This window comes from Equus caballus, chromosome 18, assembly GCF_041296265.1.
Source record: "Equus caballus isolate H_3958 breed thoroughbred chromosome 18, TB-T2T, whole genome shotgun sequence".
Taxonomy (NCBI): Eukaryota; Metazoa; Chordata; class Mammalia; order Perissodactyla; family Equidae; genus Equus; species Equus caballus.
In genome coordinates, this window is record NC_091701.1 from 45,369,908 (window position 1) to 45,383,697 (window position 13,790).

The window sequence follows — 13,790 nt, forward strand, 5'->3', positions numbered from 1 at the left end:
TTAAAAGAAAAAAAAGCAAAATAAAACCTTGTTTTGATTTGGTTCTTCAAATTGCTTTTGCAATTGGAAAACAAAAATTCTAATTCTAATATACCATTGGCCCAAAGTGTTTGCCTAAAGTATCTGTCAAATCAGTGTTCCATAAGTTACTCTAATGAGTTTCACTCTAAGCAAATTAAATGAAAGAACCAAACCCAAATATTTCCATTGCAAGTTGAAAAATGGTTCTTCTTAGATCAAAGTTGTCTTTCAAAAACTACATGCATACATTTTTTTTAAGATTTTTCCTCCACCTTTTATTACTGTTGTCTTAATGACACTTGCCTTTTGTTTTAATTTAATCTCCCTTTTGTAACTTGTAATGCCTTCTGCAAAATTCAGCAGTTCAATTTGGAGGCAAAGAAATGAAACCTTGATGACTCTTAAGATTGATGTGGGAAGAAATTACCTTGGTTAGTCGTGCCTATTCTTATTAGAAGCCTGAAGTTTGTTTTCGCTGGAGGAGTGGTGGGAGCTTGATGCGAAGCCAAGACAGTGGATCATGTTGTGTGGTTTATTTTTCAATCACTGAATTCAAGGAGAAGCTAGAATTGCATTCTGAATGATTATATTGTTGTACATGTTATCAAATAATAGCCAAACAAGATAGGACATTAATGTGCATGATACACAAAAATGAATGTCATTCTTCCTCTTTAGATTATGTCAACAAAACGAGTGAATATTCTATAGTTTGGAAACAATATAAACACATTTTTAATGGAATATATAACCGTCATGAATGTCTTTCCAAATAAGAATACTGTGGGCAGCTACTCAACATGAAGATGTGTATTACACTGAGGAAGTTGTAATTGTTCTCCCAGAATATGCTATGAACACTGCAGTGTTTAATCAATGAATCATGCAGCTACTGTTATGCAAACCCTCTACCAGGTGAGCTGTGAGTGTATCTGCATGGTGTACATGAACTAAGAATGTGAACACAGAAAAAATATCTTTTTTTTGTAACCCGCTTCCCCTTGTTCAAAGCGAAAGACAGCAGAGCCATCTGAAACTCTGGACTAAGACTATTCACACACGGCCGGAGAGAGTGAATGGTATCCCCTAATAATCAGTCTTATTTAATATCTAATAAAAGTACTACTCACATTTTTATCAATGGGTAAAAATATCTAATATCTACTGAGCAATTATTATATGCCAGATACCATGCCAAGTGCTTTACACAGAACTGCATTATTCCCACTATGGCACCATTGCAGTGGTTCTCAGCTGGGACCATTTTTGACCCTAAGGGACATTTTGCAATGTCTGGAGTCATTTTTGGTTGTCGTAACTCGGCAGGGAGGGGTTGTGCTATTGGCATCTAGGGCTAGAGGCCAGGAATGCTGCTAAACATCCTTCAAAGCACATGATGGCCCCCACAACAAAGAATTATCAGTCCAAAATGTCAATAGTGCTGAGGTTGAGAAACCCTGCCCTATTTTTATCTTCACTTAATAGATGAGAAAAATGAGGCTTAAAGAGGTTAAATAAACTGCTCGAGATGACAGAGCTAACAGGTGGCTGAGGTGGGCCTCAAATCCGGCATTGTTTGACTCCAAAGCCCACCTTCTCCCTACCATGTTATGCTCTTGCTGCATTGCACCTCATCGGAAAACCATTTGCGTCACTGTAGACAATCTCATCATGCAACAGACCTAGGGCTTTGAATCAGAGATCCTCGGTTTTGGCATAGGTAGAGCTGCTCTCTACCTCTTTGATCTTCCTGAGTCATCCAAATTTTCATCAGAATGGTTCTGTGATTCTAGCCTTGAGCCTGCTAGCATGGTTGCCTGATTGTCTCTCCCTCCCCGCGCTGGGTGTTAGATTAGTCCTCCCTTAGGATTTACCCTTCTTCTGCTCTCAGTTTCCCAGCAAGCAGTGGAAGATTCCCCGGAGTCGCCCCCTGCTGACTTTGACATCTTCTCTGTGGAATAGAATCTTACCTTCAACGATGCCAAGGACAACTTTTTCTACCTTTAGGGAACAACCCAAACACCATAGGGGAGGTAAGGGAGATTTGGCAGTGCCCTTTCCCTCCAACTATCTGCGGAGTGTCAGATAGTCCTTAGGGAAGCCACTAAGAGTTGACTCTCTCCCGCTCTGAAGTAGTAAAGGCTCCTAGGAAAGGGAATCCACGGCCTGACCTCCAAACCAAATACCTGAAGACTCAATGTATGTTGCCCAGTTACCCGCCTGCACCCCAGGGACCAATCTAAAATGGCCCAAACAAAGCTAGCAGGCAGCATGAAGCCAGATTCTCCATGCCCTGGTTGTTTTTACACCCATTACAGAAGTAACACATATGCCCCAAAATAACAGCTTCACTAAACCACAGCATCAGGAGCTGTAATTTGTCTTTAAAAATAGATTTGAAACAAAAGAAACAGTATTTCCTATTATGTGCCCTTTTGAAGAACCAGATTTGTTTCTGTAGAAAACGGAATATGGAAGAACACCCAAGGCTGCACTAAGATTTCAAGCAGAACCAAACACACTAATGCGGATTTCAGTCCGCAGCATTTACAAATGCAATTGCCAGAAAGATTTCTGGTTCTTAAAACCTGCCTGTCATCCAGAGGTGATGGGTCTTTCTGCCCCAGTTAAAACATACATAGTTCATTTCAAAGAGGGCTGTGGGCTGTGAAACCAGGAGCTCTTAACTCTGTGACGAAAGATTGAAGTTCTTCGTTGGATGCCATAATCACTCAACAGTGCTAAGTTTTTCTGAGGAGATACAAAATGTAGCCTCTCATAATCATGATAGTTCACTCATAAGGACCCATGATTGGTGATCTGGGAAAGTAAATAAATGTCTCAATGTCAAAAAAATATATTTATCACTCACACTCAGTTACACATCCTAATAGTAAAAAGGCAGAACAGGGACTAGTCATGATAGCTAGTAACTGGAATTCACATCAGAACTTAAACTTTAACAGATAGTTTCTTCTTATCCTCCTCACTAAGTCACCTCTCAGATGTGCTAACAAATACCAAAATTACCCAGTGTGGATTGCGTTTCTCTGTTGGAGGACGTCATCAAGAGGATATGACCACAGGTTGACCTGAAAGCTGGACCTGGGCAATCCGAGCAGAGGCACCTTACCCACTCTCCTGTCTTGGAATGTACATTCTGCCCACTGTTCCTGTACTAGGAGCCACTTCAGTGATGCAGCCTTGAGAGAGTAATGCATTGTTGAGACCACCTGCATTGTATACGTGACTGAACCCCGTTAAGGCCTCTATATAAACTTTTAGGCTTCTGGCAGGTGGATACAGTGACCAATTTATCCTGCAGCTCCCCAAGACAAGCCTCATATGTAAGTTCCCTTGCTTATTAAAACTGCCACCTACCAATCTGGAGTGGTCCGCCTCTTTCTTTGGTCTCTCCTTGCCCTCCTTGTATGGTGGTCAGTTTCGAATTTCACCTGGGGAACTCTCCAAGTTTCGACCCAACATTCACTTATCTCCACCAAACCAGCGCTCCCCAGCCATGGTCCTAATGATGATTAAAGTCCAATTAGCTGAATGAGAGAGAAGCAGGAACCCTACAATATCCAGAGACCTGAAATTTCCTGTGACAAAGTGCAAAGGAACCGCATCTTAATTATCCATGCCCTGATCCATCCCTACCCTCCCCAATCCTGCCTGACCTGGCAGAGTTCCTACTTTAATCCTGCCCAGGGAAGCTGCTTGCTGGAAAGGCCAGTGCAGTGCAGAAACACAGGCACAGTTCCCATCAGAAAAACGATCATGATGAGAACCTCATCTCTGGACATGTTGCTTATGGTACTCCAGGCAGTCCATTTCCTTTGTCCCACAGGCAACATGGTAGGTGGGTGGGTGCCGAGTGCAGTACCACTGGTAAGAGTCAGAGTGGCCTTCCCATTGTCTGAAAGCAAAGCAAATGCCTTAGAAAGAAAGCACAGTACCTTTCTATACTCTTTAAGCTTCGGATACTGCAGAAATGGAACCAGCTGCTTCTAATGGAGACTTCGGCTAATTTGATTCTAAACAATTCGCCGTTTGCTGGCCATCTCATTGTTGTGCCCCAGCCCTAGCCAACATCTTACCTGAACACACACACCATTTCTTTTATTCTGTCTATCTCCAAATGTTTAAGCCGGATGAAAGTGAGCTGGCTAGAGCCAGGACAGCCAAAGCTGTCACGGAGCTTTCTGCCCCTGACATATAAGTCAGCCCAATTGCCGTAGCCAAGTAGCAGTCATTTGTCTTTTCCCTCATCTCCTCAGAGCAGAGGCTGACGTTCAGGGTGGCTTTAGAATATGGACAGGGGTCTCCACAGCCTGGAAAAGACATCTGATGCCTTCCCCTCCCCTCCCCCAAACTGTGCTCGGCAGTCCTGACTCCTCTAAGGCTTGAACGTGGGTCTCCAGAGGTGAAAGGAGCATGGATTAGCCCACCGCGCTGCCTTGCCCACAGCATAGTATAATATTAATTAGTCACCTTCCTTATTATTCAGTCAAAATATGCCAGACTGAAATAAATTACATTCTTAGCACATATTTCACACCCCTGGATCAAGTCTTACAAGGGTTTTCTTTTATTATTTATAAGATCATGTGCTGTCTTCCTGCGGAAAATGAGATGGTCTGCATGAGGAAAAAGGTAAAAGAAATGCAGAGAAATGAAACAATCAGATATTCCCTAATGATATTTAAAAATAGAAAATTTGCTACTGTTACATACAGCATGTTCCATCTTTTGAGATTTAATGGCTCTCTTGTGGTTTAATGGAGAATTACTTTCAGTAATTGATTATTAAAATTTAAAATTGCTAACCATCTTCATTATTAGATGAGCGAACATGTTATCCTTGTAATTAAAAAACCCACTTTCATCCTGTTGACAGAGCGGGCAGACTGTCTCCGCACTCAGAGTTGATGGTTTCAGGCTTCTTGTTTGACAAAAATAGCCAGCCAGTCATTTGATGATGAAAATGCAGAACATCCACAGAGACTGAGCAGAAAATATAATGAACAAAAAATAAAATAATAAAAAGCCCTACAAGCTAATTAAAGTTTTCAGTCCCGACTCATTAAATGCTCTGCATCACTTACGTGATATTTCAATGCGCTGTGCTCAGGTACCATGGGGCACTGTCACGTTATGCCAGCCTCCCTCAACGTGCCTTCAGAAAGCATCACAATCTTGCCTCCTCCCTCTGCAGCAGCGCCTGGCCTTTCGCAGCTCACCTCAAGATGCTACCATTACAAATTGTTGGTTTCGGCAACACACTACACAAAGGGGTACTGGAAAACTCCAGCGTGATTTCCTGCTCTCTCCAATGTGTTTAGGATGTTTCTGGACTGGCATGGAGAGCTCCAAGGCTTAAGTACCTTGCTGAGTCAAACAGTGGTACTTCAAAATCCCTTATGAAGTCCCACATCCTGAGAAAGAGAGCTGTATCAGTCAGTTATCCATCCACACGCTGGGGGGGCGGGGGGCTGGGGGGGGCAATTTCCCTTGATGGGAGCTTGCGTTTCCTCCAATGTCTTCATCGTGTTAGAGTGTTCATTTTGTGAAGGCAGCACTCAGTGATTTCCAAAAGGAAATTTTATAACTGTCAATGAAAAGAGCCTATCAAAGAGGACATTTTTCACAACTCAAGTACTAGACAGATGTCAGCCTTCAGAGAGGAAAATCCAGCAGACTTGAGAAGCACAAATATGAGTAAAGCAAAGATTTTTGAACATGAAGATTTATTTTAAAACCAAGGAGAGCCATCTGAATATCAGCATTCCTATAAAGTCTCAGTTATTTAGCTCATAACTGCCTGCTCAAATGTCAGTTTTTAAATCAATGATTTGCCAATATTTTCTTAACATTCAGACCCTCAAAGATGTCCTCTCCGCCTCATCCCAGCCAGCCTTGATTATTCTTTCATGCAAATCACCACCTTACCCTTTGTCCACACTCACAGACTATGATATCACAGGACAATATTTAGATTGTGCTGTAAGGCTATCATCATTGTCATTGTGTTTGTCTTACCAATTAGATTCTATGATCCTCACGAGTAAGAGCTATTTCTTTTGCCATTTCTTTTGCTATTACCTACATAGCCTTTTACCTGATGTCAAATTCAGCAGACATCAGGTCTACCACCCATCTTATTTGCTTTCTGGAATGGAAAGTTTGACAAGAAGCTGAGATCTTCTATACTAATTAAATATAACCTTGAATTTAGGACCCATACAGAGTAGATCAGCCTTTTTCAACTACAGAACAAGTTTCTCCATTATCCCAAGGATGGCACATAGCTAATTGCATTCTAGACTCTTATGAGATAAGTAAATTCATTACATACAATAAGCATTAGGGCTTAATTCTCGAAACTTCCTGAGAAGGGCTGGTCTAGATTGGCCTTTCAGATTATATTCAACAATCTCACAAAGTAATTAACAAATAAGAAAATCCCTTCCCTCTTCTGTAGTCTTTTTGCCTTTGGTAATGTAACAACATTTCCCCTGGAATATATAGCACCAACCAATTTTTATGGCCATCTCAAGTCACCCCATCATAAACATTTCGTATATCCAACACCACAGCACCTTACCTGTGCTAATGACACACACTTCCATCCCTTATCAGGTACCACTATTAAGTTATATGCATGCAGATAGCATACTTTACATTTTAATATCTTTCTACCTCTCTCAGCACGTAGTACCTAGCTTTTAAAGTGTAAGAGATTACAGTACACATTAACTGAATAAATGAATGAATGAATGAATAAATAAATGAAATCAAGAGAATGGGCTAGTCCTGGGGGTTTTTTTTTTCCATTTCTCAATCTCCTTTCTGTCTTTTTTTTTTTGAGGAAGATTAGCCCTGAGCTAACTACTGCCAGTCCTCCTCTTTTTTGCTGAGGAAGCCTGGCCCTGAGCTAACATCCGTGCCCATCTTCCTCTACTTTACATGTGGGACGCCTACCACAGCATGGCCTGCCAAGCGGCACCATGTCCGCACCCAGGATCCCGCGAACCACGGGCCTCTGAAAAGCGGAATGAGCGAACTTAACCACTGTGCCACTGGGCCAGCCCCCTTTCAATCTTCTTTCTTAAATTTAATATGAATTTAAATATGAATAAAAATAGCTACCCAATACAAGTGTACTGATTAAGGGTTTACAAATCATTTTTTTTTTTATATGGGCATCAAAAACTTCTACCTGCAAATTCCTGATCTTCTCATCTCAGTTGATGGCAATTCCATGGTTTCAGTTTTTCAGGCCATAAACTCTGAGCCATTCTGTGCTTCTTTCTTTCTCTCATACCCTTTATCCTATCCATCAACAGATTATGTCAACTCTTCTGTTAAAATAGATCCAGATCATTTATCACCACTTTCACTATTACAATTACCATCTTGTTTCAAGGTACCATCATCCACCCCCTAGATTATTCTAATTGTCTCCTAACATCTCTCTCTGTTTATTGCCAGAAATATTCTGTGGCAACATCACTTGATTCAAGTCATTCCTCTCTCCAAATCCTCCAAAGATTTCCCATGTCATTACAATGGCCTATAAAGTCCAAAATATCTGCCTGCCCCTCTTCACCCTTCTCATCATCTGCCGCTATGCCTCCTCCCCTTCTCTGTCATCAGGCATTTTAGTCTCCTTGCTTTTCTTCCAACCAGGCACCCTCCTGACTCAAGAAATGCCTTGAGGCCTTTGCACTAGCTCTTCCCTCAGACTCGATTGGGAATTCCCAGCATAGATCTGAATAGGGGCTTGCTCCCTCACTTTCTTCAGATTGCTGTTCAAATATCACCTTACTATTAAGGCCTTTAGAGATGTTTAAATCTGTTTTTTCCACAACTAGTTTAATCCAGCTAATTTTTCAAGACAGTTTTAAAACAGAGAAATTATAAAAGTTGTGAATTATTTATCACCATATCAGGGGAAAATCAAACATTGATATAGTTTAGGTGCATTATATGACAACATAATGTAGGAATGCTATGGCTTCCTTGGAGACTGCTAAAAAAAACATTTCCCACTGGAGCTTTTTCTGTCTTGTTGCTTTCATAAATGGGGAGAATGCCTACAAAGGGTTCTCCAGAAGGTTATTGACAACCAATTGAAATGGTTTCTACCACTCCAAATTAGTTTCAAACGTTGATTCTACCCACTCTATTTTTCTATAAGGAAGGAAGGAAGGGAAAGAAAAAAGTCAAAGAAAAAACTTTCATTTACTACTTCCACGTAGTCAGACAAATCAGATGGACAACAAAAATTCATTGAGCGGCAAAAGGTTTCCCCCTAAGCTTTTGTTTTTGTTTGTCTTCTTATTTCTTACTGGTTTTACCCACACATTGTAATGTCCTGGCACAGCACAGCTGATAACAGCCTGTTGGCATTAAAACAATTTCTGGAAAATATTTCAATTTTGCCAAATTCTTACAACCTAACATGTTCTGGGGCCTGAACCAAAGCTAATTTTTGTGGTTGAAGGAAAGACTTTGTAGTAGCAACTTCCCCTCATGAGAGGTTTCAGATATTTTTAAAAAGTTCTTCAAAGAAATCCTGAAAATCGGATCTGGATGGAATATTGGCTGATTCACACCCTCATTTTAAAGATAAGGGCAGAAAGTCTTGGCGAGATTAAATAATTTGCCCAAGGCACGAGATTTGTTACCAGTGAGCTGGGAATAAAACTCAAGCTCCTTAGCATTCCCCGTTCCTTCTGCTTTTCTGTGTTTGTGCCTTTTTCACAACTGTCCAATTCTGGCACTCACATTGAAAATCCAAGTAACATCAACCCTACTGCCTAGGCAGTTGCCATCCAAAATTTGAACCAAATGGGTAACATGAAAATAATGATAGTCGTAATTATGATGAAATGTATTTTCCAATTTACAATTTAAAATCTTCCAAGTGTTTTCAAATCTATTATCTTATTTTACCCTCAAAAGAGTGCTCTACAGATTACATAATAGGAAACACTGCATAAATATTAAGAGATAACATTTAAATACTCTAGTGTGCTCTCTGGGGGATGGTCAGGAAAGAAAAGTCACCACATTTCTTACATGTGTGAACAAGATGGTGTTCTCCCCACATGGACTGAGTGCCACTAAACTGGTTTAATTATCAATTTTTATATATGTGTGTGTATCTATTTATATACACATATGTATGTATGTGTGTATATGTGTATACATATACATATATATACAACGTTTCTCTTCTCTGTTCTCATAGTCATATTTGGAATTCTCTAATGCTCTTTGTTATATTCCATGTGTCAGCACACGCGAAAGCCATCTCAGGGCTCTGGAAATGGCAGAGAGTGAATAATTAAGATCAGCCATCAAGACATTGACATGTCATTCACTGGTAACAGGGAGGGACGGGATGCCAATAGTACTTTCTAAATATGCCACCAAGGGAGGGATTTCCTAGATCCTTAATAAAATTGGCCCCCATACATAATGGATACTACCAGTCAGTACCTGCTTTCCACTGCATAGCTTATGTCAAAATTTTGAAGGGGAAAAAGAAGAAAAGAATATTGTTCATTTGCTTATAGAGGAGACAACTGTCTATTTTGTGAAATTTGAATGGAGTGAGGCAGGGCCTCTGGCCAAAAGTATATCCCTCAATACCTGTCATACTGCCTGAAATCCCACCATTATCCACTCAGTCCTCTGTGTCTTGAACCTTTTTCAAGGCTTAAGCAAATCCATTAAAACGCATATATACTTAAAAGGGCCACAATCTTCTCATAGATTAGGCCCTGAATTAATGGGACCTAAGATAAACCAGGGATGAGGGGAGTGATAGTAGATGGGTATTTTTTAAATAATACAATTCAAATATATTTCCAGATGTGGAAAATTGCCAGGGGCCATTAGACGTATCAGAATGTTGAGTGGGTCTTTTCTGTTTGCCTCCAAATGGGCACTAGAAGTCCACAGTTGAAAATAACAGACAAAAAAACACTCAAATTTTAAAGGAAATCACCAACAATCAAGTCTAGGCAGCCTGATCCCAGGATGGCAGGAGTTTGGCACCCTTAACAAATAACCGGAACCTGGCTTTTGAAAGGGGACCCAGAGCCAATCCTTTATAAAATTTTAAGCCTACTTATTCTTGCTGATGGTGGGAGGGTCCTGATTTTTTTGTTTCCCCTCTCTGAGATGCTGCATAACTACCAACAAAGTTTTAAAAGCTGGTTATACAATGATATATACACCTTATTTTTTTCTCATAAAAGTCAAATGTCATGTTAGGCTTACCACCAATGAAGACCTAATTCTAATTGATCCAATATCATTAGTGCTCAGATTTCTAAAATCTAAAATGTTTAACATCTGAGAAATTAGATGATGTAGAATTACATCATTTTGTACGAGATTAGGAAGATAAGGTGGAAAAAGCACTGTGAAAACCCCTGGAGGAGGAACTGGCGTCAACACGATCGTGGGAACTGCTACGTACGACCACCAGCCTTGTGACACCCCCTCACATGCCAGCAGCCTACTGTGCCTCCCGGACAAGCCAAGAATGAGTGTCCCCACATTTTATTGCTTCTGCTCATTTGGCCACTGGTAAGTGGGGAGGAAACAGTCATCCGGATCCTCTATAGGAAATCCTACTTGTGATTGGATCAAACTTTGACTGGGTTTGAGAACATGTCACAGTATCACAGAGAAAGACGGAGAGAGCAGAGAAAATCCAAAATGCGGTGGAACCTAATACATACTCTCTCTGATAAAACTCCCTCAGTCGGACCAAACTGTGACGCTCGTTTGGAGAAAAGATGTTCTACGACCCCCAAAGGGACAATACTGCCACCAGGGATAGATTCTACAAACTTAGATAGATGGAGTGGGGAAAAGATCTATTCAGTCATTTCCTGGTGAATTTCCCGGCACTTCCATAAATGTCAATGAACACTAGTCTAAGGGGTATGTGATGTTCTAATATATTTTGGTATAAAAGTTGTAACCAGGAGAGTCTTAAAATAAAAGTCCTGGAGGGAAATGTGTGAGTCTGTTGAAGAAGGCAGCATGTAACTGCAGAGGAGCGATTCTCTCTAATCTGCTAAAGCCGATCAAATAAACTTTTTCATTGACACAATTATTAAATCACTGGTTAGTGTGTGACATGGTCTGTATCGGTTGTCTTTATTGCAGGTGAATGGTAGCCATTGCCAGCTGTTTCTGTGGCAAGTACTTCAGCTACAGAAAAGATGGCATTGTGCCCAGATGCAGCCTGGGAGCCCCACCGCTTCAAAGTGTTTTTTGTTCCCCCAGCGAGTGCTTTCCCCTGTCATTACATGGTTTCCCCTCACTCTCATCACTACAACAATAGAATCTATAAAACCAAACACAGAAACAAAGGGATAACTTATTGGCAAGTAATGAAACACAGAAAGATTGTTCAAGCGGTGTAAACACAGAAAGGCTTTGGACCAGTTTAAATGATCTACTTGTATTCCATCGCCCCATAGTGAACACAGGTGAGAAGGCCAGTGTCTCAGCTTCATGAAAATTACAGGATCTTTGCCTTAAAGGTTTGCTCTCCTGTTGCTGCACACCTCAAACTCTTTTTGGAGTGCTGGTTTGCTTTCTGTCCTCTTGTCCAAATTCTACCTATCGAGGCTGGTTTATCTCTCAGCTTTTTTAAGAAACTTGCAGGCTCTGCTGAGCTTTCCTTTCTTTTCGTTCCTCCAATAACTTAGGTGTGTGCCCTTCATTTGGCCAGCAGGCACTAGGGCAAGTAAGGGAAATTTCAGGAATCCACGCTATGTCACAAATAAACAAAGACACTTTCCTCTGATCCCAGATGTACACCCAGAAACTTTCTCAATCCACACTTCAATTAGCTCCATCAATTCTCAACATTGGCAGGTGAGAGGAAACCTGTTTACCATCCCTAGTGCTGAGGAAATAGGACAGGTCTCGGCATCAGTTCAACCAGGATCCAAATCACAGATCAAAAGATGTGAAACCAGGGTTTTTGTGTTTCTTTTTTAATCTCCTGAGACTCGATGTTTTAATCCTAGAACAGAAATGATATAATCTTTTTCACAGTGTGAGTTAGGCCCAGTACCTGGTACACAGTAAGCACTTAATATATGAACATGTCCTATCTCCAGACCCCCGACCAACAGCACTCGTTGTGCACTGCTAATTAGGTCTTATCTCTCTGTAAGTTCCTTGAGGATAGGGCTACAGAAGGTTCTCTATGCTACAGCTTAAACTGTATACATAGGCTGTGAAGTTTATAGCCTTTTTCCTAAAACAGCAGGTATAGACTGAAAGAAACATAGGTAATTTTGTGAATGGAAATAGGAGATTAATGAGCTAACACTTTCAGGTAGCTGATTCCAGCATTATGATCATTCTCTACAGATTCTATGATATGAAAACCTTAGAGAATAAAATAAACTCCTGCCCATTTTTTGCCCAGATATACACAATCTTCATAATCTGCTTGAAGACCCCTGTCTGAGAGAATTCTGATGCATTCTTTTAATGCCTCCGTAAAGTCTGCTCAAGCTAGGAGATGAGCATCCTGGTTTGGTCAGGCGCAGCCTTGACAAATAGCAAGTAGAGAACACATCTACCATGCTAGCTTGATGCATTCTGCCAAAGTGTGTTGGAGAACCATTTTGAAAGAGGTTTGGAGTTAGCACAGATATCGGGCTATTCTTGAGAGAAGGTCTAACCTATCATGAATTTGAAATTGCTCCTCTGACCAAAGCCAGCAGGATTTTTTAATGCTTTCATGTCATCCCTCCACAATGTGTCACCAAGTGGGCAGGTTACTATATATGGTCCAAAACGTATTAGAGATCAATTTCTTTAATTCAAACATCTCCACTCCTTCTCTCTTTTGAAATCCAGCTTGTTATGCAAATAGAATTTCAAATTTTGCAAGTTAAAAGTCCTCTTTGTTTCTACATATAGTAAATGCAAAACCCCCAGTCACTGCGAAATAGATTAAGTAATCATAGAATCACAGAATTTTCAGTGCTGGAAGGCACCTTAGAGATCATCTAGTCCAGCCCCCTCATTTTAACAGATGAGGAGACTGATGTCAGCAGAGGATTATAGCCTCCAGAGTAAAACAGAGTTCATTAACCCATCTTAGAAACGACCTGTTTTTGTTGTTAGAATAAATGATTAAATGATTCCAATTTCATGCCATCTCCTTTACTCAGAAAGTTTACCATTCGCCTTTTCCTTTTGTCTGTGTAACCATGACAATTGCTGGGAATAATATAGCCATCAGTATAAAAATAGCCTCATTAGCATCAACAAGGAGCTCGCCAATCAGCTTGGACCTATTAAAGGGCTGATAACCACCCAGGCCATATAGCTAGCAACACAGGCTCTCCTGACTCCTCCCTTAGGCTGGCTCTTTCCTCTTCTGAGGCTCTGTCCATCACAGTTTGACAGCTGGGATTTACAAGTGGAATCCTACCTGAGAAAGCTCTGTTCTCAAGCAGGCTCAATTGGATCTTGCTCTGGGATTTCTGGCCTGCCTCTGCTTTTGCGAATGTCTAAAACAAAAGTGAACTGTGTATACAGCAGAGGACAGAGAAAAATTAGATACAGTTTAAAAATGGACACACTCATTAGCAGAAATCCTTTCAAGAGGATTTGGTGTTTGTTTTGGGTTCTTCGTTTGATTTTTTCACTGTCACTCCCCACCCTACCATGAGCAATTTGATGATTTATGCCAGTTTCTATAGATTTGA

At 40.7% G+C, this 13,790-nt stretch overlaps 1 non-coding gene across 1 annotated transcript; it reads left to right on the plus strand.

Annotated features, from left to right (window-relative positions):
- The first annotated feature begins 2,661 nt into the window (after nt 1-2,661).
- Nucleotides 2,662-2,788, plus strand: LOC111768952 (small nucleolar RNA SNORA25). Its single transcript, XR_002801631.1, has one exon. It is a non-coding gene; the product is annotated as a small nucleolar RNA SNORA25 (small nucleolar RNA).
- The last annotated feature ends 11,002 nt before the right edge of the window (nt 2,789-13,790 follow it).